The following is a 27,615-nucleotide window of genomic DNA, read 5'->3' as shown; positions in this document are numbered from 1 at the left end:
ACAAACAACAAAGGCTTGCAATCACTTTCATACATTTAACAAGCAATGTGCACATAATTGAACAAATCGAAGGGTGATATTTACATGACGTCTTTGCAAAGATTCTAAAATGCAGACGTGAAGAGGTGAGTTTTTATGTCCCTCTTGAACTTGGCCAGAGTATTCGACTTCCTAATAGCAGATGGTAAGCTATTCCACATAGTAGCCGAAACCCCTCCAAAGCATCTGTTTCCGTAGGTCACAGTACGAGATTTTGGGACACACAACAAAGATTCTGACTCCGACCGCAGTGATCTTGACGGCTGATACAGGGTAACAAGTTCCTGTAGGTACTGAGGAGCTGTTCCATTCAGTGCCTTGTATGTGTATACCAGAATTTTGTACTGCGACCTGTATCGTACAGGTAACCAGTGCAACGAATAAAGCGCAGGTGTGATGTGCTCTCTCTTTCGAGTACGAGTAACTAGCCGTGCTGCAGTGTTCTGAACCCTCTGCAGACGACTAGTTAGTTTGTCAGATATACCACAGAGCAGGGCGTTACCATAATCCAACCGAGAGGTAACAAGTGAATGCACCAAAATCTTGCATGCATCTGCAGTTAGAAACTGCCGAATACAGCCGATGTTCCTGATCTGGTAGTAACAGGATTTGGCAATAGCGTTCACTTGTTTCTCCATGTTCAGAGAACTGTCAAAGTATACCCCTAGGTTTTTAACAGCTGGAACAGTCTCAATAGTTCTGGCACCAACCTTGAGCTGGAGAGCCACTGTTTGCTGACACTTTGGGGAAAAGACGATTAGTTCCGTCTTTTCCTGATTAAGTTTAAGCATGTTGGCGTTCATCCAGATACCGACATCTGTCAGACAAGCTTCCAGACTTTCTGAGACTGTATTCCAACTGTCCTGTGGTTTTATGACCATGTAAATTTGTGTGTCATCAGCATAGCAATGATAGCGAAGGCTATGGCGACGACAAATCTCTCCAATCGGTTTGGAGTACATACAATATTTTCGTGGTCCTAACACCGACCCTTGAGGAACCCCGAAATCTAGTACTTTGTCATGTGAGGTGGCAGATCCAAAAGCATGACAAGAACCGCTCTGCACTTGTCATCCAATGCAGAAGCTATATCACTATGTACACGTAGGAGGGCCGTCTCAGTTGTCATCGAGATGAACCTCTAAACGCCGGGGCACAACCTTCTCCAAGATCTTAGACAGAAAAATGCAGATTTGAAACTGGGCGGTAGTTTTTCAACTCCTCCTTGTCCATTCCAGGCTTTTTTAACAATAGTCTGACATGTTTCTTCTTGAAACATAATGGAACCTTTGACTCCGTCAATGATTTGTTCATGATTGCGGTAATCAAAGGAAGCAGTGCTTCAAGACATTGCTTTAATAGGTCTGTAGGCAGTGGATCAAGCTCACAGGACTTCGATTGCGAGGTCATGATAATGTTGCGTAACTCGTCCTGGGTTGTTGACGACAGCTTTGTCAATGGTTCCCCATCAAATGCAATGTCAGCAGTCATGACAGAGATGTCAATGTCAGCAGGTGTTCACTTCGGTAATATTTTTCCTGATTGAGCTGATTTTATTCAGAAAGTAATCACTGAACTTGCTTGCTAAGTCTTTTCACGTCTAGTCATGTCACTACCTGCTTCCAATATATCAATACCCTTCCGAGGGTCTGACGGGCGTATCATGCTTCTGCTCGCAATTTTCTTATATATAAGTCAGAATAGAGAGGACACAAAAGAAATTAATAATATATTACACAGTAGGAAGCAGCTTTCATTTTTTCTTGGCCCCGGACCTGCATGTCTTGGGTAGATGTTGATATGCTATCCCTTTCATTTCATTTCTTGTCTATTTTTAGTAGACCTATTTTAACCTCAAACTACACCTCTATTTTGTCAACAATAAAATAATGTCGGCATAAACAGTTTGATCACCAAAATGTTAGCGTGTAGCTTATTAGACATGTCTTGTGTCCGCAGTATGATCAATAATGCCTCTTACGTCGTAAGAAACATTATTAAATCAGCATTCCAGAACGTGTCCTTTCGTCGAGTGATACGAGTACTTGTATGGCGTTTACGTATTAGCTGGTCGGTAACAGACATGTTAATGGAGTTGGTCCTTCTATAACATAATGTTCCATATCGATTCTCGCTCGTTAGGTATACGATACGTTTATGTGAATCAGTTTCGAATTTTGAATATACAATATTTCACGATGATGGCGATATTTGGTTTTACATGTCTATTTTGAAAGATGAAGTTTATATTTTACATGTCTAGTTTAAAATATGAAGTTCTGATAATCTAACAGGGTTTTTATTATTGTTGATAGTGAATATCCTTACATGTAATAATCCAACCTGAGTCTCTTCAGATTTGGTTTTCTAACCTGTTTCATGTTGCTCAATGAATATTTTCACGCCAAATTTAATTTAATCCATTTTGATCTTAAATAACTAATCCAATTTAACGCTGAGCGATAATTATCGTCTTTATTTTTTTATAACTTATGCGTTCGAGTAAAGTCTACCGCGGAGTGCGTCAGTCGATATCACTTTACCAGGTCGATATAACAACGTATCGACTTCGACAAAAGTCCATAATTGATAAATAGTTTATAGTGCTGGTATGTCTTTTTTAAATATTAAGGTTGATTTATACATTTGATATTTTATTAAGTGTGACTTCATTGGGATGTTTTCGCAGACGGGTTGGAATAAATATTGTTAAGAGCGTGGATTGTTATGAAGTTATTTCATCTTGTAGATGTGTTGGGAAAATCGACCTTTATAACATACAGTGGGACGTGGATTTGAAGTATCATGGATTGTACCACAAGTTAAATTTGACACAATTTGAATGTGGACTAAGTGGTTCTAATGCTGTGTTAGGTGCCTTCGGCATGGCATTTCAGTGGGCATTATAAAGTCGGCATCAGATCCGCGTTATCACAAGGAGGCAAATACACCAACATACCCTGTCTCCGACACACTTGAAGCAAAACTGGACTGGATCGATCGTCGGCGACCAGATAGCTCAATTGGTTGAGCGTCCTTCTAGAGTTTTGGAAGGTCCCGGGTTCTGGCCGTGCATTTTTCCTCTCCTGTTACATTTGGCACCCAACGAAGTATACCCACAGAAGGTGGTATAGGGTCTCGCGTCTCTTCGGATTCGAAGACTTTGTTAAAACAGGGAGGAAGGTAGCGGAACTGAACTGGTTCGATCGTCGGCGAACAGATAGCTCAATTGGTTGGTTGAGCGTCCGTCTCGAGTTCGGAAGGTCCCGGGTTCGAACCCCAGTCTGACCGTGCATTTTTCCGCTCCTGTAACATACTTGCATGCAATACACAACACTCATGGCGGCACGTTCTTAAATTACTTAAGCTGTTGATATTATACAATATTAAACCAAACCAAACTTTAGTGATACCGAGGACTCAAAACGATGAACATTCAATACTATCAAATAGGGCACAAAGACAGATAATAACGTAATGCACTACAGTAGGGAAAACAATAAGAGTAGGCTACGATCTGTTCAGATGACGCTCACGTTACATTTTGATTAAGAACTTCAAGAAGTGTTTAGTGTCGACCGGGGATTGTCTTGTAAAACCTTGAGACGTTCTGCATGGGATGGTCCGTTGCAGCAATCCTATGAATAAAGTATTACTCAGTATGGTTAATTTGTAGTATATAATTCACTGCTACCAAGGGAAAAATATACTAGGTATGATATTGGTAATACATAACCAAGTTTTGTTGACTTGAGCAGCATAATTGCTGAACGTATTGCATTCTGATAGCTGAATTAATCCTCTCGCGACTGTGCATAGGACATACCTACATCACAAATGGCTACATTTTCGTAAGGAAGACCAGCCTTATTGTCATGCATGCGATCAACCATTTACGGTCAAATACTTAAGGAGTGACAGATTTTATGATGTACCGCCTATGAAAAGATTATTCGATACAGTTTCTATGCAATTAATATATGACTATTTACACTATTGATTTTTACATAAAAGGATGATATATTGTGCAGAAAATTTGTTCGATATTGATGTATTTCTTTAATCATTTACATATTTTAAATTTTAAGCTGTTGAGTTTTGGTTTACTGTGTTTATAATCGTGAATGTCTCTTTTTACAATATTGTTGGCCCTTAATGACTCACATTGTCGGTGGGTCGTTAAACAATACAAAAATAAAACAAACAAAAACAATCCTTTCCTTATAGAAACATAGAATCTAACCGAGCTTATGGATCACACTTATTATTGATCTATTCTTAATTTCAGGATTTTCGTGATAATTGCCTCCTGTTGTCGTGTAGACCACTAAGCAAAAGGTGTTCTACCTCGAAGCAATAATTAACGCTACATACATTAAACGGTCATCATGGTCAATCCTTTTTCATTATCCGATGTCTAAAACCTTTTTATCTTGACATTGTTCGTCCCGGATCGAATGGGATCCACATATATAAATACTTTCCAGAAGTACACCTGTACTGCGAGACCAAACGACTACCACATGAGTTTGAGTGTAAACTATCTGTGGTAGCCAAAAAAGGGAAATGTGTATCGTTTTACGGTCACTTTCCGTTTTCACTGTGCTCTATATACATGTATGTTTCGGGACACATGAAACATTGGAGTTTTAATTTTTGTTCACCGTGTAGTATCTCTAATAAGGTCAAAATGGATAAACTGGCCATATAGTGAAATCAAACATTTTCTTTGTTTTGCTTTGTTGTAGCTATTATAATAACAAGCAAATTCGTGGAATTTATACCCCCCGCTTGCAGGTCATATAGGTTTACATTATTGAGGTTAGGTTTAAACATGGGAGTATTTAGCTGTTTAAACATAATATATAGCTTGAAACTCGAAGAAGAAAAAAAATCTTATACAGAAGTTAGACTTTTATTGAACATGTAAGTATTACGGTGTAAATTAATCGTTTAATCCATCAGAATTTACTAACTTCATTAATTATCCGTACATATGCACAAATCACATCGGTTGGCAAACTTAGAATGAGTCGGATGTGCATACGGAATTTGTCACAATTATCACACGAAACCAAAGAGTGCTCGAGATGGGTGGAACGACAGCGGAACACAAACATTGGTATCAATTTTGAAGGAATTTGGCTAATATTTGCTTGCGTTATTAAGCGCAAACTGCAGATTTTCTTCAAAGGTAGGTACATCGACATTTGCAAATTCTATCTGTTGAAAGACATTAGATAATGGATGTTATCTTTACCGTTTTGCAACTTAAGATTGTCTCTCTGTCCCTTGCCGATTGTGGCTGTCACAATATTAATCAGGTGCTTTTTAACTTATTCACTGAAGAAACATATTGGGCCAGTGAGAATTATAAATGAGAATTTGTTTCTGATACGAAACCTCTGTTTTCTCAAACTCGCGTCCAAATTGTTGTGAAACTGTCAATGACATCCTTCAACAGAAAGTTAATAAAATCCTTGTCGGTATTCAATTTGGTCACCAAATAACCGTTATTTAATGACAACTTTGATTTGGTATATTACGTCACTGAGTGCAACTAATATATAGGTTAATAGGCTATATTGTTTTAAACCAACATGATGTTTTGAGAATTTTTAAATTGTACTTATCTGATTAAAACACAATTGAAGTGGTTCCATTTACTACATTTATATAGAACAGCGAGAAATGCAAAACACAACAATGCTTGATTTTTCCTTAACGCTGTACATTAAATGATTTGTTGATGGTTTTCGATAGCACGACCACACTCCTACTTTGGTACAAACCAAAATGCTGTTGTCGTTTAATGCTAGGAGAAATAATTAATAAACGACATTTTATAATTGTGTTAAAGTCGCTATTTGGCAAGAATTACTCGTTTTACGAGTTAAAACCAACTTAACTGTAGGGCTGCTCTTAACCTGTATTTATGCGTAGAGTTTCAGGTCCCCAGGCTCTACGCATTAATCCTCTAACCTAGAACTGAATGAGGTGCGTAAAAAATGAAGAAATCTTTTTATGATCAAATCGATAACAATTTTAATGTATGATAATCGTTCTCTGTTCAACAGAAGAAAATTCCAATTAATTACTTAAAATAATCTAAAAGTATCTTAGTTTTGCAAAGTCGGTGATACACTAAGGACACTGTCGTGTCTTCAAGTGCAAAAGGGTTAAGGTTCTATCTTTATCTGATTTGACTTCTTGAAGTACGTCATGAAAGACAGCCTTCGTGCTACCGCCTGTACTTAAACATATAATCAACCACAACCTCGTTTGTATATGGTTTAACGTCTTCGCAACTGTTCGGGTCGTATTAACACGAGGGCCTAGAAGGACACAACCGAAACCGAGGAGTAGGGAAGTGAAGAAAGAAAAGACGGTAGACCTCTAACATTGCAGTTTCTGTTCAATCAATATGTAATTAATTACACTCAATTGATCTCTATAATAAGATTCGATATTATTTATAACAAATTTGTTCCTGTCGATATATTTTTACACCTTTTAAACCTTTTTAGTTTTAGTTTGATGCATTCATTTTTAACTCACCTGCCTGAAGGGCAAGTGAGCATATATCATGATGCAGCGTCCGTTGTCCGTCCGTCCATCAACTTTTCCTTTAAACGACTTCTTCTGAAAAATGGACAGACATAGAGTCATGATATTTGGCCGAAAGCTTCGCTAGTAAAAGCCTAAGAAAGTTTAAAGAATTAAAATGACCTTGACCTATTTTCAAAGTCACAAAGGTCAAATGTGTCAAAACGTTTCAAACGACTTCTTCTTAAGAACTAAAAGGTACAGAATCTTCAAATGTGGCTGCTGGCTTCCTGCAAAAGAGCCCGACAAAGTTTGCGAATACTTTCCTACTTTCAAGGATACAAGAGTCAGATATGTCATCGCTTCAAATGACTTCTTCTTAAGTACTGAAAGGTATCGAATCTTCATGTTTGTCTGATGGTTTCTGACAAATTTTGAGAACGAAAATGACTTGTAAGGTCACGGCGTCAAATATGTCAAACACATAAAACCAAATTTCTGAATAATTGACAGGCCTAGAATCATGATTTTTGTCTGAAAGCTTCATTAGTAAGAGCCTGACAAAGTATGAGAACGAAAAAGATTTTGACCTTATTTCAAGGTCACAGGGGTCAAACACTTAAGCGAATTCTTCTGAAGAACTGAAAGGTATAAAATCTTAATATGTGACTGGTAGCTTCTTTTGGTGGAGCCGGATAAAGTTTGCGAACGAAAATGGCCTTGACCTACTTTCAAGGTCACAGGGTTCAAATATCTCAAACAATTCAAATAACTTCTTCTGAATAAAGGACAGGCATAGAGTCTTTAAATTTGGCTGATAGTTTTTTTTGGTGGTGCTCAACAAAGTTTAAGAACGAAATTGACCTTGATCTACTTTCAAGGTCATATGGGTCAAATATGTCAAACACATCAAACGACTTGAATAATGGACCGGCCTAGAGTCATGATATTTGGCTGAAAGCGAGTATTCGAGTGAAAATTACCTTCACTTTCTATCAAGGTCACAGGTTTCAAATATGTCAATCGCTTCAAAAGACTTCTGATGAAGAAAGAAAAAAAGGAATAGAAACTTTGGATGGAGGTCGACGAAGTTTGCGAATAAAATGACCTTGACCTACTCTCAAGATCACTGGGGTCAAATATGTCAAAAACATCAAATGACTGCTTCTGAATAAACGAAAGGCATAGAATCATAATATTTGGCTGGTGGATTAGTGGGATCAAGCTCATCATCGTATGGTAAAGGAAATGAACTCAACCTACTTAAAATGTCACAGAGGTCAACAACACTTCAAACGACTTGTTCTGAAGAACTAAAACGCATAGATTCATAAGGTTGGACTGGTAGCTGCTTGAGTTAGAGCCAATAAAGTTTGAGAAGGAAAATGATCTCCAGCTACTTACAAGGCTACAGGAAAAATATGTCAGAACCGAAAAGCATAATATCATATAATATTATTTGGCTAGTAGCTTCAAAGGATTGAGCCGGCACAGTTTGCGAATGAAATATTTGAAGTACAGTATAATATTTAATGATAATAATTTGCTATGACTGCTTAAATATCCAGGTTCGCAGAAATCCAATATAGCTGCCATTTTGAAAAACTAATTCGAACTTAAAGTCAAGCTTCTGGGCCGATTGAATTGAAACTTGGATGGAATTATTGACAAAGTGTTGTTATATTTCTGGTCGATCAGAAAAAAAATATGGCTGTCACGGCCGCTACTTTGAAAATAACTATTTCCGACTTAAAGTCCAGTTCTACCGGGCCGATTTAACTGATATTAGTAGGAATTATCGACTCGTGGTCCTGATAAACTTAACTTAAAGATACGTTAAACTTAACTTTTTTTTAATCAAATTGGTAGGGATGATTGACATCATTATCTCCACTGTCAACAACAACAAAAAAATACTGTAGGACTCGGGTGACTGCTAAGGGCCATGGGCCTCTTGTCTCATACGTTCTTGAAATTGTCTTGTTTCGACATTGCGTTCCGACCTTGTCGGTCGTGACAATGCTGTGCTATGTTTTCCTGTGCCATTTTGCTTAATAGTCCATATGCAATATATATATAATACTAGTGTGCTTAACTGTACAGGAAACATTAAAAATCCATCAGAAATGAAAATAGTTATGTTTTTTTAAAAGGCACTGGGGAACTAATTCGTCATGACCATCCACCATTTTGTAATAGCTAAGCATTCAAATGATCGCAGAGAATCGGTAGCAAAAGCGAAACCAGAGTATGAGGACCACCGGAACAGTGATAAAATCCAAATTATACTTTTTGGAAACAAGTTAACATCTTAATGTTTGATTAATTAAGCAACAACGAGTTACGAGATTGTGTAACAAGGAAATGCAAGAGAATATTAACATTTAAATGTTCGAGCTTTTATTGTAGATCGATTGGATAGATTCAGTTGAGGAAATTGACTTAAAAGCACTCTTCAGTATCGATTCACAATGTCGCGAACGTTGTTCGACATACTGTTAGAAACAAAGGATTCATTTATTTAATTTAATAGCATAAACTTATTAATTGCTCATGCAATCAGTAGCTCATATCACTAATCAGCCGTCAAATATACAAACATGCCTGTCATGTATATACAGAACGCCTATTTGTTTTTAACTCACTAAATTGAAATGCACAATAAGAAGTAACACGCATACAAAAAATACATTCAAAAACCCAATAGTACTTCTTTATTCTACAATTTGACAACAGTCATGCCCAAATGAAGCCCTGCAAGTTCTGGAGATAAACAGACATGCCGTACCTCATTGCATGGTATCTAGCACAGTATCACTCGGTCATATTACATTGACAACGGTTTAACCAGTTGTTGTGATTCCACTTATTGCAAAATGGGTTGAAGGAAAAAATAAAGTATAATTTCTAAGAACTTGGGCATGTCATCAGAACACACTGCTGCCATTCCCATACGGGCAAACATTTAAAGTAGTAACGTTATTTTTAAAATGAATCACAATATGCTGGAAGATGTCTGAACCGAAAGCCATAACTTGCACCGAAAAATCTGACTGTGTAACATTCCTGACCTAATTTGTCTTTCTGTAGAATATCAACGACAACATTATACCACACACTGCTTGCTTGATAATGTCCCCGGATAACAGCAAGGGAGCATTTAGCCATTCGTATATGAAGTTTCATAGAATCTCGCGAATAACCCGTATATTTACAAACCCCTGCAGGGTAAAGAATAGACCTGCTATGCCCCAATGAATTTTATCGTAAAATTGTTTTTGGTTTAACTCCTCGCTACAGCCAAGGTCAGTCCCAAACGTTACAGTTAGGGCAACAGTCCATTTGTCTTCAATGTCACCTTAGCAGGAGAAAACCCAGAAAAAACACCTGATTCTGCAGGGGGCCGCTTATAAGTCACCCTTACAAACAATTGCAGTAGGACATGCATTTCCTTTTTCCCGAACAAGCAGGGGGTATTTTATTCTAAAAAGCAACTGTTTGAGCCCCTTTCTCCCTTTGCATTTCATGGTCACGTGTATTTATCTGAAAAAGGTTCGTGATATTTATTTCAATACATAAAACATGAAAGAATTTTTTGTACAAGTCACCGTAAGAACCATTATTATGTACATGCGTGAAATAGGCCTTTATGAAATAATACACCATTTTACCATTTTCAAACATTTTATTCTATTGAGTTCCTTTTTGACGCTTGAAGTCCGAAAATGACCTTTCTGTGTGGGGAGTCCGCTAAGCCTTAAAATAAAAACAAACCCCTCTGCAAAATCGGGACTTTTTTGTATGTCCTCGAGGTAGGACTGGGATAACAAAATTGATCTGTAACACCTGTTTCTTGTTTTGCGTTGTTTTATATCACTTTGCTCTCTGTTATTTCCCGTCGACGTCTAGTTTAGATTGTCCTTTTGATTGAGCGCTGTGATGTATTTGTTTCAATTTACAAAGGTATGTTATCTCATATTATTGCCAAGCTATACCGTAAAAAGTGTCTAATCGCAAGAAAAGTGTTGGTTGATCCATATTCAATCGGTGTTCTACATAAGTAATCGTATTATGTGTCTTCGCCTCCTTCAGAGATGTTTGTGATGTCATCCTTTGACATACATATCTGAGTCATGGAAGCATCGCTAACAGGATCAGTTATAGCATGCCTGGTTTTAAAGGATCATTGCTCAAATTGATTTAAGCATTTATAGAGGTTGCGTGCTCTAATTCGATATATTTTGTTAGTTATTAGTTACCGATAACGTTCCTTGTAGTAACTATTTATTGTATCTCTCGGTGGATTTGATATTAATTTACTACATGAACAACACAAATTTAAAATTTTGTCAAGTAACAATATGTTCAACATGTTTATATATAAAATGAATAAGGACAGTATGTACAAAGAACAAAAGAAGAAAGGCATTTTATGAAATTATGAAATAAATAACATGATCTACATTGTAACATTACATCCTTTTGTGAATTATGACCTCATCATATATATGACGTCATTGGTTGTTTTTAGCATAACTCTCTTAATCGGCATATAAAGAATTAAAATGAAATATCTAATTCCTTGCTAATTGTTAATTATGAATCAAGCAGTGAGGATATTACTACTTTAATATACTTATGTATCATACAGAAAAAGTGATACAGCGATATCGAGTTGTAGACAAGTTTAATGTTGTCCTCATTGCCACTTCTCAGCAGCAGCTTGGTAAACAAATCTGGTCTATAGAAATACAAAATTATATATGACTGTTGTATTACGGCGATTCGTGTTGCCCTGATCAACGGTTAATAAAACACATCACATAATCAAATGAACGTTGGATGTTGTCTTGTCTTATTGTTTTATTGATTACTGGTCTTGACAAGAGACAGAATGCCGGGTCGTGCACGCGGTGGACGGAACTTCCTCTTAATTATGACTTCGATTGACCATATCCCTGATTTTTGAAAGACAATACATATTTGCGACTCCAAAGACGTAAACACACATAATGCATGCCTTTTCGCTCAGGGTAAGCATACTTAGTAAGTGTTTACCAACATATTACTTTTTGGTATTTTTTAGTTGACCTGTGATGGTCTGCTTGTATACATATGTAACAGTTGCTAATTAATTACACACGGAATGCACCACGTAAACAATGTTCTGTATGTTGACTGCCTCTATTGACCAAGCATTTTGATGACGAGCACTTATTTTTATTTGCGGGATTAGCCGCCTAATATAGTAATTGCAACACGCGATACCTGATATCTTAATAACACGATTCGTGTTATATATATTTTTTGTGTTTTGTTTGTTCCGAGATCAAAGTTTGTATGTATCTGAAGCAAATCAATTTTTCCTGATAAATATATATCAAGAATGCTTATTTCATGGTTTGGTTTGGGTGTATTTGTTTAACGTTCTATGAACAGCTCAAGCCATCGAGTGCCCAATCAACCATTTTCATCCTCATCACACAGACTTCAGCTGTTTCGAGGGGAAAACCCCAATAAACCGCAAATATGTTGTGCTTGGAACATGGGCTTACATATGATGTATGAGCGTTAATAAGTTTTGTTCTGGGTTGAACGTCCTTATTCTAATGCTAATACCATATGAAATGTTCGTAAATGGAGACACCACTATAAAGAGTGCACAGAAAGTGGAAAAAAGCTTTATTTTCAAAATGTTGCAATGGGATACCCCTTAGGCTAAAACGTAGACGAAATTATGTGCAGGACGCGGGGCTAACATTTGTCACTTCTCATAATAAGATATAGTGGGACACAACATGTCTCTTTTTTTCCCGCAATGAAAAGCTTTTAATGTTTTTGGAAGATGTTTTGACATGAACTTATCTCTTGCTTGTATCTCTTGCTTGTATCAAAATCATACAAATATCCCCTTACACGGGATCGTCTCATATACATCAAGATTTACAACGAGTTATGGATATATCAAACTTGTTGTAAACAGGTTTTACGAACTCTTCAGTATATTGTTTTTATGACGAAATGTATTCCCAGGTTGGCTCTGCTATAGTATAACCCCTGTTCGTTTATGCGGAACAACCGGTACGTCCGTTTTTAAATGTAACATTTTCGGGGATAAATACTGGCGAACCTGCAAAAATGTATGCAGGCCTTGCAATGATTGGTCAAGGTTCGCCTGAAGGCAACATCAGATTATTGGGTCCGACCTTATTTTATAAACGAACAACTCTGGTCCAACCGGTTGAACCGTTTGGACCGCGATGAACGAAAACGGTCTTGATTTCTTTGTCAACGTTTAGCACTGAGCTTGCAGCCATCTAGCAGTGTATCAGCCATGTACGTACTTGTCAGCTAGCGCCAGTATGCAACTAAGTCAACAGTCCGTGTGATCACTACTCATTAGGGGCTACTACTGAGGAGCATAACAGGCAATCGTATCTATTATTGTACTTTTATTGCACCACTGTGGTCACTTAAATATATGTTCTGGTAATTAACTTTAGCCGACACATAAAAGAAGGTCATTGTTCCCTGCGGATTCAGAATCAGAATGTTGTTGAGGAGTCACAGAAACGTCTTTTTTTTACAAAACGTCAAATAGAACGGGTTTAGCCTAACGATTCATGCTTACGTAATTTCCGTTTGTTTTCAGTAACAGATTTGAATAAAATACAGAAATTTATCAATTCAATATATGTGGCAATCTTATAACGCTTTGACATGCCTTATAATTCTATATTTGTTGGTAGTAAGAGAACCGGGACGTCAGCTTAGGTAAAACAATGTTCAGATGTGACTCAACGTGTGTATCAAATTCAAAGTTAGATGTTTACATTTTATTTTCATGGCAATCAAACGGACAGCATAATTAAAGAAAACATATTATAAAGAATCAAATCGACCCATCATTGATAATTTGTTGTGTATGATAAACTACGTATCGAGTCTACGTTCTTAAAAATTCGGCATCAGATCCGCGCTATCGCAAGAAGACAATTACAACAACACAACCTACCCTACCTCCAGCACACATACACACGCGAATGACAAGAAGCACAAGGAGAATCACGAGTTAAGTTAGTACATGACACACACTGAGGCACGTCCTTAAAAGGCCTCAGTTGCTGATTGAACGCTGAACTCTATAAACCAGCTGTCCTTACACTTGAATTGCAGAGACAAGCGGGATTTTACAACAGATTAATAGCATTCATATATTCATATATTAGCAATATAAAATACCTAGCCTTAGATGAAGCTATGATAAAAGATATTCAATTCTTGATTAGAATATTTAAAAGTTCCTAATATGCATGTTAGTCATACATGGCCCTGATGATTTAAAAAAAATAAACATCTATTAAACAATATTTAATATTATCATAAACATTTCTTTAAATGTGTACAAATCATATTACGCATGCTCGCCGACTTGATTTACATTCCCTCCGTATTTGTTGAGACAGTTATAATTAGATCTAATTTGAATCTTGTGAAATTGCCTAATATCGTAGCCATGCTCTGTATGCGAAACAACAATCACGTTGGCAAAACATTGGATTTATTGGGCTGTGTTTCTAATCTTGGATTTGAACACACGAACAATAACGTAATACAAGCGGAGTTATTACAACTTATATTGTTCCTTTCCCTGTAGAAAGATGCTGATTGCATTGGCGTCGGAATGCAAACGACTTTTATGGTAATAGGCTTAAACAATACAAAATGTACTTTCACCATTGTTCCAATGGCTGTTGAAAAGTTTGGAATACAAATTATTTTTGTCAGACTTGCAACCATAATTGTCGAGCATGTTTGTCCTTAAAGAATTCAGTTCAATCGATTTATGAATAAGTAATGACAATGCGAAAGGAATGATCTATAGCACATCGTGTTTAAGGGTTGTCTTTTAATTGTATTTGAAATTGGCAGGATTACATACCTTATCGACTAAAGTGTGTTTAATAAGATGTTCACTTAATTGTATCAGTGTAAGGAAATAAATTCTGAGTGTGCGTTAATATTTCTCTCTCTAAACTCGATATGACAGTAAAGTAAAATGTAATCAATGAGAAAAGTGGTAAAGTAATTGACCCACTGCTTGATGACAACGGGCGACGGACGAGAGGCATTAGGAGTATCGAGAGCTACGAGTCTTCTTGTTAGGGACACAAGGTAGAACACAACTCGTTTGGTGCATTACTTAAAATCTTGATTTATCGAATGTTCGATCCAAAGCCGCCTTCATATGACCTTACAATGTAGCTGTTGCGAGAACGGCAACTACTACGTAATAAACACGTATTTTTTTTTGAGATTCCTGATGTTTTTAGGTTCATTATTGATGCTTATTTTTCTGGAGCACCGTGTTTTGTCTCCGTTATTTTTGTGTCGGTCATGATACAATTACTTTTTACTTTTGTGTCTTCTCAGTTGCTTTTGTAGTCTTTTTTGTATAATATTAATTTCTAACTGTTAACGCGCAGTCTTATTACGTTTACATCGTGTTAAATTTATAGTTTGTGTTGCATTATATTGCAAACGAAGAATAATGAGTCTCAAATTACGTTAAATTACGTTTTCATTTCATATTGCGACGTTTATTTACAGATTTGTGACATTTATTCCTGATTTTATTACATGTCTTAATAAAACAATGACATTTAAGCAAAAGTTGGATGACGTTTTATTATCTGTTTGACAAACACAGGTAGAGTTTAATGGTGTATAAATCTACTTAATTGTTAATTTAATTTGGTTATAATTTCACTAATTTTTCTAACGATGTAAAGTGTAATCCGTTTATGTAAATATGCATTCCTTTATGACTTTGATGTCGGCTTACTGACTTTTACATTTATTGCACACCGCCTAAGGAAAGTATGTTACCATTTTTGATATTATGCCCGTTCCACATAAAAACAAAAGCCAAAAAATGCATTATTCAATGTTTGCGGTGACCATTCTTTTGAAGATTATGTATGCATATGTGTGTTCATTTGCTAAAGTGGTTTGGTAAGACTTTCCGTTTCACCAACTCCTTTGAAGCTTGGTCCGACTTTTACATCTTCTACGACGGGTAATCTGAATGACTATTTGATTGTTTTAATTGTGTTGATAGCATGTTTGTATTGTATTTTGTGTTTATTTATATGCTGTGCTGGGTGCCTTCGGCATGGTTGTTCAGTGATAAAGCACTCTAAAGTCGTCATAAGATCCGCTCTACCACAGGGAGGCAAGTACACCAACATACCCTGTTCCCGGCACAAATACACACATGCACGCAAAGACAACACACAAGGAGGCACGTCTTTAAATGACCTTAGCTACTACATGTAATAGGAATTGAACCAAAATAAAGCACAAATAAACCAAATTTATTTAAAAACTAACAATGTCCATTGAAAGCCGATTAGGTATACGTTTCAACAGACCATATCCAGCTTTGGGACGTTTTTTGACCAATTGCCTAAAAACACCGAGTTTTTTTTTAAAACAAGTGTATTAGTATCAATCGCACGTTTTGAAGTTGACTAGTCAGAGGTCTAATTTTGTAATCTAAATAAAATTATTCATAACAGTATTTAGAAGGTTAATATCCGATTTGGTGACGTATATTTGATGTTTTGTGGCGTTATACGGTAGAACCATGACATATGAAGTCATCCCCGAAAAGAAATAATAACACAAGATGAGATCAAAACTTGATTAATATTGTTTCAATTGAAGAAGAAGCAAACTGTTATCCGCAATGTCCTTTAAGCGAAATGAAGAAACCCTTCAATTCTGCAAGGGAGGGGAGTATTACTCGCTTCCTACGAACAGATATAATGATGTATTGGAGGTCTGTTCTTTTTTGAACGATCTAATGCTTATTACGAAGTAATGCATATCAGAAAAACACTAGTTTCCAACAAGGAAACAATCATCACACGACAATAAAATTATTTCTTGTATTTGGAAATATTTTGGTAATGTCAAACAACTTTGGTTTTATGGTGAGTTTTTATTCTTTCTTGTTTGATTCCCGTTATAAGTAATACTTGTTAAATATAGTAAGATTTAACGTCTTTGTAATCTTAACAAAGTACGATTGAGACCTGGAAACATTTTAAAGCTTTATCCACAGCATTAAATCTGCTCGTTTCTAATGAAATTTAAAGGCAGATGATGAGGTGAGCACCAGCTACAAAGATGCTTTTATTTTGACGCTAATGCCACCTCGCGGAGACACTGATGGCGGAAGGACTGGGGATATTTGTTTTTAATATTTTGGTTGCAAAATTAAATTGAATTCTACGATATTGTAATAATAGTAGTTATTGATTTAGATGTTCGAGCTATGATAATTACTCACAGACGCAAAGCATCGGCTACCATCTCCTCTCTGTCATATGCCATACCACCGGTGAATAAGTCCAAGACATTATTCAAAATGTCGCTCTCTTCAAATCGTGAAATGAAATATTTTTTCCTTAAATTGAAAATCATACCAATTTCGTGTGATTTTAGGAAAATAGCTTTACGAGATCAGTTTCATATTTGATTGGCACTTAGGATAATACCACTGTCTAAATAACGATAATAAACTTAATTGACCGGATAGTTTGCGATATCATTAAGACTATGATCTAAGTCAATTAAGAACTATGTTAAAGATAATTCAATAGTTTCTCGTTCGTTATGTATTGACTGGTCGTGTCCTACGCATATAGACACGATTTAAATTCTTGATATCCTTTTACAATAAAAACAGATAATCTATAGCAGTTAACCAATCTGTAAACTGCTACCATACCTTTACTATACCTTTACCATACCTTTACCATACATTTACGATAAGGCATGTTCATTGTTATTTACATACATTTTAAGGTCAAACACTTGTATGCTCAGAAGATTAAGCGTCTTTTAATTTAGCACATGCTGTCGTGTACTTGACGTCAAGCTTTAAATGGGTAGCGGTAAAGACTAAATCCCCAAATATCAGTTTTAAGAGACCGGGAGGGATACTGTGCTGGGTGACTATGAAAAGGTATCTCATAGAGGTAGCACTCTATAGTCGATACAATGCACCGCTTCCAATTCACATGCGTGCATTACACACATGACGGCACGTCCTTAAATGACCTCATCGGTGACAATAGGAAGTTAAATCCAATAAAACAAAACAGATGAAATAAACATAAACAGGAAGCGAACAGCCAAATATGAAGGTTACAGATGTAGATACCTTTTAGTTCATCAGAAGTCGTTTAAAGAGTTTGACATATTTGACCGCTGTGACCTAGACTGTGACCTAGAAAGTAGGTCAAGGTCATTTTCGTTCTCACATTTTGTCAGGTTCATACCAACGAAGCTTGCAGTCAAATATTATGGTTCTATGCCTGTTCGTTCTTCAAAAGAAGTTGTTTAAAGGAAACGTTGACGGACGACGGACGCCGCACCATGACATAAGCTCACTTGCCCTTCGGACAGGTGAGCTAAAAACAACATATAAGAAAAAAGGGACATGACGGCTAGCCCACAAGTCACTATTGATACAGAAAATCCATTTTGATGTTTCAATAGGAAATAATAAAAAACAAATTCAAAATGCAATGGGTTCTGTCCTGAGGCCGGGACAAACCAAAGTCCTAAAAATGGTAGTTGGTATTTCCCTGCTTAATGTTCTGCAATCAGGGGAATGGCAACAACTGGTTCACCCGTTGTCAATATAATGTGACCGGGCGGAATGCTGTGCTGGGTGCCTTCGGCATGATATTTCCGTGAGATAGCACTATGAAGTCGGCATCAGATCTGCACTATCATAAGGGGACAAATACATCAAAATGCCATGTCTCCGGAACATATACACACATGCACGCATACACAACACACATGGAGACACGTCCTTAAATTACCTTACATGTAGCTGTTGATAGGAAGTTAAACAACATAAAAACCAGACCAAACCAAGCCCCATATGATCTTTCAGTTAGATGTAGCATGTCATATTACGGAGCCTGCAGGGGGGATTAAACAGATTCTGAAAGTTTGCAAACAAACCTGTGTTCAAATGATGGATTGCAGACAGTTAACAATAAGCTCAAGCACATAGCATAGGGGTCATGAAAACACAGAAAAAACCCAAGTTAAAAACACGTTGACAAGAATAGAACTCAAATTTGCTTGGAAAGTCAGCATCGGGGACCTAGGGGACTGAAAGACTATAGGGGCTTCGGAACAATCGCGATTTTGTCAACGTCCTTAGGTAGAAAACAGAAAATCCCCAATTCTGTAAGGGGGCTATAAACATCACACCCTGCTTTAACATGTTTCAGGATTTATAACATGCTTATTTCTTCCACAAACCTGAATTTAAGTGTGGAAAACTGACTACTTATCTCATTGGTCTGTTCAAAACAAAAAATCCTGATACCTCGAAAACGTTTTGAGAAGCGAATTAATGATTTCATCAAATTGCATAATGTAAGATGTCTAATCAAAATATATGTTATTGTCTGAGCGACAAAATTGTGTATTGATGGCATACAATTGAAACAGTTTTAAGGCGACAATTCATTATAAAAACCAGCACTGAAATTAATCAATTTCTCCTCTTAATTGATTTCCATCAAGTTAATATGTACCAAACACCTTGTAGTGTTTTTGCAAATCGCAAACATAGCACGCTTTATAACATTTGTATGCACTGGTTACTTTTTTGTGGTTTGGGTTAATGTCTTAATAAACTTAATGGCTCGATCATTTAGGGACGTGCCTCCAACTGTGTGATGTATCTTTATATTATATTTGTGCTACCTTCTGATTGTTTGTTTGTTTGTTTGTTTGATTTTGTTTAACGTCCTATTAACAGCTAAGGTCATTTAAGGACGTCCTCCCCTGTGTGCAAGATGCATGCGTGTAGTGTATGTGTGTGTATCTTGGGAGGCTGCGATATGTTCGTGTTTATCTCCTTGTGATAGCGCGGAACTGATGCCGACTTTATAGTGCTACCTCACTGAAACATACTGCCGAAGACACCCAGCAGGACGCCTCACCCTTCTGATAGAGCGAATTGAATGCCGACTTATGTGCGCTACCACACTGAAATGCCATGTATATGTCATTGATGTGCAATAAGTTACAATCAACATCTCTGTACTATAATGATATGACACATCCGATTCGTTTGCCACCGAGTTTGATCTTTGCACCGTTGTTTGGTTCTTGTTGATTAAAGTAACTGTATTAATGGCCTGCAGAAAAGGAGAGAACTAAACAAATGTATGTTAGGCATGAATGCCCCCCGCCTGTTGGCCTTGACCTTGGAACCCTAAAACACAATTACCTTTGGAACCCTGAAACACAACGATGTCCGGCATATACTAATAGTTGACCTTTGTATAAAGTTAACCCCCCCCCCCCTTCTATTATATTGCGGGGACCAAAAAAATCGAGTTCTCGTGTATGCAAGTATAAATATATAGTAGTTAACGGTCCACAAAATGGTTGTAACGAACTTTCCTTCTTGTTTTTGTTGATCGTTTCTTATCATGATCACGTGGCCTTATAATACAAATTCAATGTTGGTACAAGTTACCTTTAATGCATAATGTATATTTATATAACTGTTCCAGACACACTCTCTTTGTCTCCTGATCATAAATGCATTAGATATTTATATTAATTTCTGATAACGCCAAACAAATTTTTTTTTAAGGGTGAATCGACCACTTAACTAGAGTAAACGACAAAATTGTTACATTATCTCTTCCGAACGATGCTTCCTTTTAGTCAATCAGACCCGATTATATTCTACGTTGCAGAAATGACAGAAACTGCATTAAGAACATTGAAGCAATCACAAATTGCAAGGTTATTTTTGAAAACAAAGTTCATTCCATTCCAGGCGAGAACAATCAGGCCCAATGCTAACTGGTGTTCTTCCTAATTTGATTTCTTGATGGATTGGAAACATACTGCAACTTCAATTTGAGAGGAAAAAAACCTTAAGTGCTGAACGTCTGTAAATGCTTGGTTTTCCTCATAGTGTCGGTATGCTAATTAGTAGTCATTGGAAGTGTGACATCTTATGGCGATACAATAAGCCTTTAAAGGAACAAAATCGTCACACAATATTCAACAGCATTTCATTTTCATGTGTTGTATTTCGTTCGTCATCTAAATGGTCTGTTCAGAGAGACAATAGTGTAGCTAGTTTAATTTGATTTTCGTCTTTCAACTAACCCCTGCAGGACGGGGATCGGGAACAGAATACACCTGCTGTGACCCACTGCATGTCTCGTAGGAGACGACTAATGATGGAACCCCCTTCACAATTGGGTATTTGCTTTTGTGTCCTTTATTTGGGGACACAAAAGCGACCAAAATAAATCAGCTGTACCCATTTCAATATTTGATATCTTTCTACTTCTTTCTACTTCTACTACCTTTTATTTCCTAGCGCCTTGCTTAGCAACACCTCACTTGTGGCCCTAATATTGAGCGTTCGCCCAGGTGAAGAAGGCAATAGTTTCTCCACCCAGGCCGGGACATATCAAAGTCCTTAAAAATGGTCGTTGTTATTCCCTGCTTCACGTTAAGCATTTAGGGGAAACTGGTTCACCCGTTGTCAGTAAAATGTGACCAGGCGGTATACTGTGCTGGATGCCTTCGGCATGGTATTTCAGTGAGATAGCACTATGAAGTCGGCATCACTTCCCCGCTATCACAAGGAGGCAAGCACACCAACATACCCTGTCTACTGCATACACACACGCAAGCACGCATACACTACACAGATGGAGGCACGTCCTTAAATGACGTTAGCTGTTATTACGACGTTAAACAAAAAAGAACTGTCTTTCAACTTTCCGTTTGTGTGACGTTATTTTACTTGAACACGTCTTTTAAAACATAACACCATGCATACACACACACCTCTCCTTCCTTCCCCAAACCCGTCAATCGGATGATTTTCTTGATGCCCATCCAGAGGCTAAAAGTAAGCAGCTGCACCTATTGCAATACTTAGGGTCTATATTGTTTCTTTTTTTCACTTACCTATTATATTTTTGGCGGGTTCTACCTAGACACCCGTTTCAAATTACCTTTGCAGATGTCAGGACCTTAATCCACCTTAAAAAACAGTTGTCTAGAACGAACAGGCGTTCCTGGTTTGATTCCTGGATTAAATGTCAGAAATAATCGATAATGGTATATGCATGTACTTCATTATAAATATTTTAATAAAATCTTAATTGATATGTTGTAAGAATTATACTGTGTATTTTTGGGTGTTTAACTATGCTGTTCACGTGTGTTACGTTCAACTTGCAACAGGCGAATACACTTTCCAATCTAATACGCTTGTCATATAGAAACGACATAAACCCAATATCACACATAATTTTTGTGAAAGCTCAAAGAATATAATCAAATTGAGATGTTTGTATGCTTCTTTGTCAACCGATTTGATTAAAAGTAATTATCTTTCTCCTCGTGAATGACATTATTTCATTAAAACTTCAACAAGAAACCATCACAAGATCAATCACTATTTAGAAGAAACTCGTTGGATTTTAGTTTTTTAAATCAACCCCTTAATGAAAACAAACCAGGAAGAATCCTATTTGTTGTGTACCTCCCCGTGGGATTTGTGGCCACACAGATCTGCTCCTGTATATTTGCTGTTTTAGAAACATGTCCCAAGTTGTGGAGTTAGGAAAAACACAATACTCCCCTCTAAACTATTGATCCGGCGTTTTCCAGCGAGGAGTTGATGATGATTCCCAGTCGGCTTGCTGAGAGATAGAAGCTATTTGTCTCATCACACCAGTCGGTCGTGCCAGATTATGGAGAACGTTGTCATGCATAACATTTTTCGGAATCAATCTGGCACGACATTTAAAAAGACACACGATGATTACAAGTCTGGTTCTTTTTTTTATTTTCGTCACGTTTATAGTAATCTGTTGATAGCCACTGATAATTGTGATTGTCCGATCTGCAAAATACATTCAATCAAATGCTTTTTTAATGCGGTTTAATGTCCTTTCAAAACGATTACTCCTTCCCCGAACCTAAATCGAGATGCATCAAGCTAGTACTACGATATTTCATTTCTTTTCCTTATGCGAGATCTCGGAGGACGTATAATACTCTTTTTTTCAAATAATTATTAAAATATCTTCAATTCAAACTTGTCTTAAATGTCACCTATATACCAGTTCACTCTGACCAGACATACTATTTCTTAGATGTTAATATAATGTTATTTCTACAGAGTGATGTAAAATTTGCTATGAAGGTAATATATCGACCTTGTTAATTTCTGTTTTTATAGGGTTTTGGTGAGAACAATTTCACTGCGCGTAAATGTTGAGTATATTGGTTGCAATGCTTGGTTTCTGCGGTAGAATGACACTGTAACAGACTTGTCTACATCTGTGTAATAGATGCGTGTACTGGATGTACCGTCAATGCAAAGTTGTTGTTTTTTTTATACTTTCTCAGCATTTCATTTAAACTCAATTGCTCTTTACAATAAGATATAATTTCTTTTTCGGCCAATTAATTTGCTGTTGATGTTATTCTAAATCCTTTATTTTTTTCTATTTATTTAGTGTCAGTTGTATGTGTTTATTTTTGTTAATGTCTCTTTTTACAGTGTAGTTTGGCCTAAATGACTCGCATTGTCGATGGGTACACCAACATACCCTGTCTCAAACCCTCATACACACAGACATGCATCAAAAACATACATGGATGCCCGTCTATTAAAATGTTAATAGGACAATAAACAAAAACAAAAAAATCCTTCAACAATACAAAACAAACAACAAACATCTATTGTCTAGCTTTCAAGTACATGATGTTAGGATTTAAAAACGTCGTTAATCATTTAAGAATTACGAACAAATGGGCTTTTGTTTAACATGTATCAGTGTAGATTATATAACTTCATGATGGGTTTAGAAATTTAGCAACATTGGCAATGACGACGGTTTCATTGCGTTATGGAACCACTCAAAAACAAAATGTCAAACGATCGACACGGGAGAACGATACTACATCAATATTACAAGACGAGACACTCTTTACAGACGCCTTCAAAACTCCAATTTTTCATTTGCTGTTTTTCCCGACGCTGATTCTCAAAATTTCCAAGGTTCGGATTAAGATTGGTTGTCTGTTCAGAATTAACAACCCCTTGACACAAGAAGGTAATTTTTGGCATAACGCGCCAAAATGCTTTCCAAATTTTAAAGGCAACTACATGTTTGATATTGTTAAAACGGTAACATTACTACTGTTCAAGAGGTGTAACCGCTGTATATTGCACTATAGAAGCCTATCTATTTTGTATGTTATACACCTGTATTATAGTTTGACTTACTAACGAAATGTTCAACTTTAAATGTAGTTGCCATTTATAGTCAAATACTTCATGATTGAATGTGCTGATTTAAAACAAATACATGACAGGTATTATTATGTATCGTCTTCAAAAAGTTCATCTGATACATGTAGACTTTTTGCAATCGATAAATTGAGTATGTACACTCATCGATATCTGTAAAGAATATGCTATTTTTCAACCAATTCGTTCTCTGTTGTTGTATTTTTACATTTATACACCTTTTAACCTTTTTCTTTGTTTCTTGTTTGATATCGTCAAAGTTTATTTATATAGTGTTGTTTGGCCCTAAATTATTCGAATTCTAGATGGGCCATGAAACAATACTAAAACAAACAAAATAAACTACTACACAAGCGGAAACATACGGTTTGTCTTCGCTCTTAAGCAAGTGTGCAGGAGTGATGTATGTTCCGTTCTGGTACGGGCCAAACTTACTTCCTCTTTTCGAAATATCGTCCATTGTTCAAGCTTACTTCCTCTTTTCGAAATATCGTCCGGTATTTAACGTTCTAGCAACAACTAAGGTCAAAGGAAGATGGGTGCCTAAGGAGATACCGCCAAAAGAAAAAGTAGAGTAGAGAGAATTGTGTATTATAACTGGAATCGTAACGGCCCATCGAAACAAAGGTTTTCATCAAACGAACGAAAAGGTTAAAATTAGACTAACAGAGATATTAACTGTTTCGAAACAAGATCTGTTATATTATTATATAAAATCTCTTGCTGACTGAAAGTCAATGCAATCTATTAACTAGTGTTTTACTGCGAAGGGTTCGTGACATGCTATATATTGAAGCTTGTCTTCGCTTTTCAGTATATAAGAAAGGATAATGTATGGATGGCCCTCCAAAGACTTCCAAGGGCAACCTAGTCTCGGCGGTTTTCTCTATAGCTGGGATACCATTCACCGATTTAAGATTTTACAGGTTGTAATTTGTACAGAATATAGGAATATATCCCAAATGTTAGAATGGGGACAGCATATCAAATTTGGCTTTTTAAATACATTTTCTTCAAAAGTGATACCGATTCTACATAAGTCGGCGTTTAAGACATTCAGGTCTATTTTCCTCGAATCTGCAAAGGGAGTAATGAGATAAGGATTTTTTTTTAATGTCTATGAATCTGCAGGGAAATGGGTTTGGGAGGTAGAGGAGGTGAGGAAACATACGAGTGAATAAGAAATATTGATATGACTCTTGGCTTTCTGAAGAGGCCTCCGATTTAATGAAAAACCATTCAAATTAAGCCTGATTTGGTTACGTTTGTGGTAATTGATGTTGTCTCCTGTCGTGCCCAGTCATGTCGGAGAAGTCAATATGGACAAGACGCGTGAAGGCAGATGTCCAGCTCTTATTAAAACCATCAAATGGACGCGGTACTGATGATGACCTCCTGACCAAAGTAAACATATGGTAATCCATCATTCCTAGTCCTTGAACCTCGTTGACAGATTATAGAAAATTAGCACGCGACTTTGGGTTAATTAGTCAATAAACAGACATAGTTTTTATTTCCTTACTAGGTACAGTATTATCACAAATTATTTTATCCTGGACTTCTTGCATGTTGTGATTAGGGAAAACAGCAGACCGATGAAGGAGGTATCACAACAAGCACTTTTGACACAAAGATCAAACGACAGAATAGCAATAGCACTTTTTGAGTGATTGCAGACATCAGGCGATATAGGAAAAAGTTAGTTTCCATGTTTTTGAACAAAGCAGAAAAATGCTAGTAAGGTATCAACATCATTGACACAGCATCGGCAAATATGTAAGAGGTCATAACAGATTTATTTATGATTTCATGTCATCGATAAACGGTAAACTTGCTAAAATCATAACTTCCGAGCTCTACTTTTATTTAGTCTACAATGATAGTCACCCAATAGCCATTGTTCCCGCAAACTGGAGTTATCTCATAGCCTGTCTATAGTTTGTGACAAGTTTTCATGACGTCAACAATACTGCATGTGGGCAGAGGATGCAGATTTTCCGTTAACAGCACACAATTATGTGACATTATCAATAGTAAATTTGAGCCGATTCACACAAGGCTTATACAAATTTCAGGCTGTTACTTTAATTGTACCGCTAACTCTTAAATGTTTTAGAAATGTAAATCGTAATCCGCTGATCAAACAAATATATTAAATAATATGATATACTGCAAAAGTAATGAACAATTTCTAAATAAATAACTATAATCATTAAATAATTCATTGATTCCTTAAATAATTGGATTTTTTTGTAGTTATCTCTCGTCAACATGCCGCAATGTAGCACCAGTTAAGGGAAACATTTAAAAGACAACCAAGAAAGAACAAAAAGAGTGTTATGGATTGTTGTTTTCTTAACGACCTTTTGATGTGTTATTTGGTTTCTGATTTCTGCATAGACGGAATATGTTTTATTGTTAAACTTGAGTTGTTATTGATTTTTTACGCCTAAAAAGGTGACAAATTAGCTTACGTGATTGGAATATAAAACGTATACAGACTTCTTCCGTGTGTTCTAAGTCTTATTGACGCTTGTCATGGATCTAGCTGCGACATTGTTGACGAACGTCGGACATCGGATTACACCCAATAACCCTAAATTCAAGTCCTCCGTGGACCCTGGTCTGCCGTAATTGGACACTTGACAAGCATCTCCGCCGTCTCTGGTGGAATCAAGTTCGTGCCGAAGTCTGATATATCATGTGTTTGCATGTTACAAAAGCATGGCTAGGACTATGGTATATGTCGTCGCCCGTCATATGGAACACAGTAACCCGGAACAGCTTTGTTGTCATTACGACATAGGACTCGGTCCCATGGTTATGTTTAGCGAGAACGATAGTATTAGTTATCAGTCACATGACCATGTCATTAAGAAAATGTATTGTTAGCTTGCCTAGGTTTCCTCGTATACGTAGAGTTCAGTCACTTTACCTCGACAGGAGATAATAATATTTCGATCATATCTGCTAATTTAGCAGGACAGGACACGGTCCCCTTTCAGAGTCATTTTTTTAAGCTAAGAGGGCAGCAAAGAAATCAAGAATAGTTGGTTGTGTTAAACGTCCTCGCAACAGCTAAGGTCACAGGAAAAAAACTGCCTAGGAAGACAATGAATGAATGAGTAGCATGTCGTAAGATGGGTTTTTCTACTTTATCTTCTTCTAAGAAGACAGTACAGAAGACACGATTAATATGATGTCCTCATTACAACACTTAGTGATCTTTATGTTTTTCTCTCTCTCTGTGCTGATTTTAAACAAATACGTGACAGATTTTCAATGTACCCTCTATGAAACGTTCATTTGATACAGTTTCTGTGCAATCAATCTATGATTTTTTATATTCATTTAATCACTAAGTTATGATATAAATTAAGAAACTATTCGTTTGCTATTGATATATTTTTAACATTGTTGTTTAGCCCTAAATGACTCAAATGGTCGATGGGCCGTTAAACAATACAATAACAATCTTCTCTTTATTGTTTTTATCGGCGGTATATACACCCGAGGTACCCGTCCTCATACAGTTAGAATTACGCCCAAGTATCCACTTTTTGTGGCACGAACGCAGGACGCACGCTTCCCGAACGGAGACGAGCCGCTATACGACCGCAGGA

At 36.7% G+C, this 27,615-nt stretch overlaps 1 protein-coding gene across 1 annotated transcript in view; it reads left to right on the top strand.

Annotated features, from left to right (window-relative positions):
* Window positions 1-27,615, top strand: part of LOC110466709 (putative carbonic anhydrase-like protein 1) — a 98,330-nt gene that overhangs the window by 4,916 nt on the left and 65,799 nt on the right. The window lies entirely within an intron of this gene.

The sequence above is a fragment of the Mizuhopecten yessoensis genome, unplaced genomic scaffold (genome assembly GCF_002113885.1).
Source record: "Mizuhopecten yessoensis strain PY_sf001 unplaced genomic scaffold, ASM211388v2 scaffold11143, whole genome shotgun sequence".
NCBI lineage: Eukaryota > Metazoa > Mollusca > Bivalvia > Pectinida > Pectinidae > Mizuhopecten > Mizuhopecten yessoensis.
This window is presented reverse-complemented; position numbering and strand designations above follow the sequence as displayed.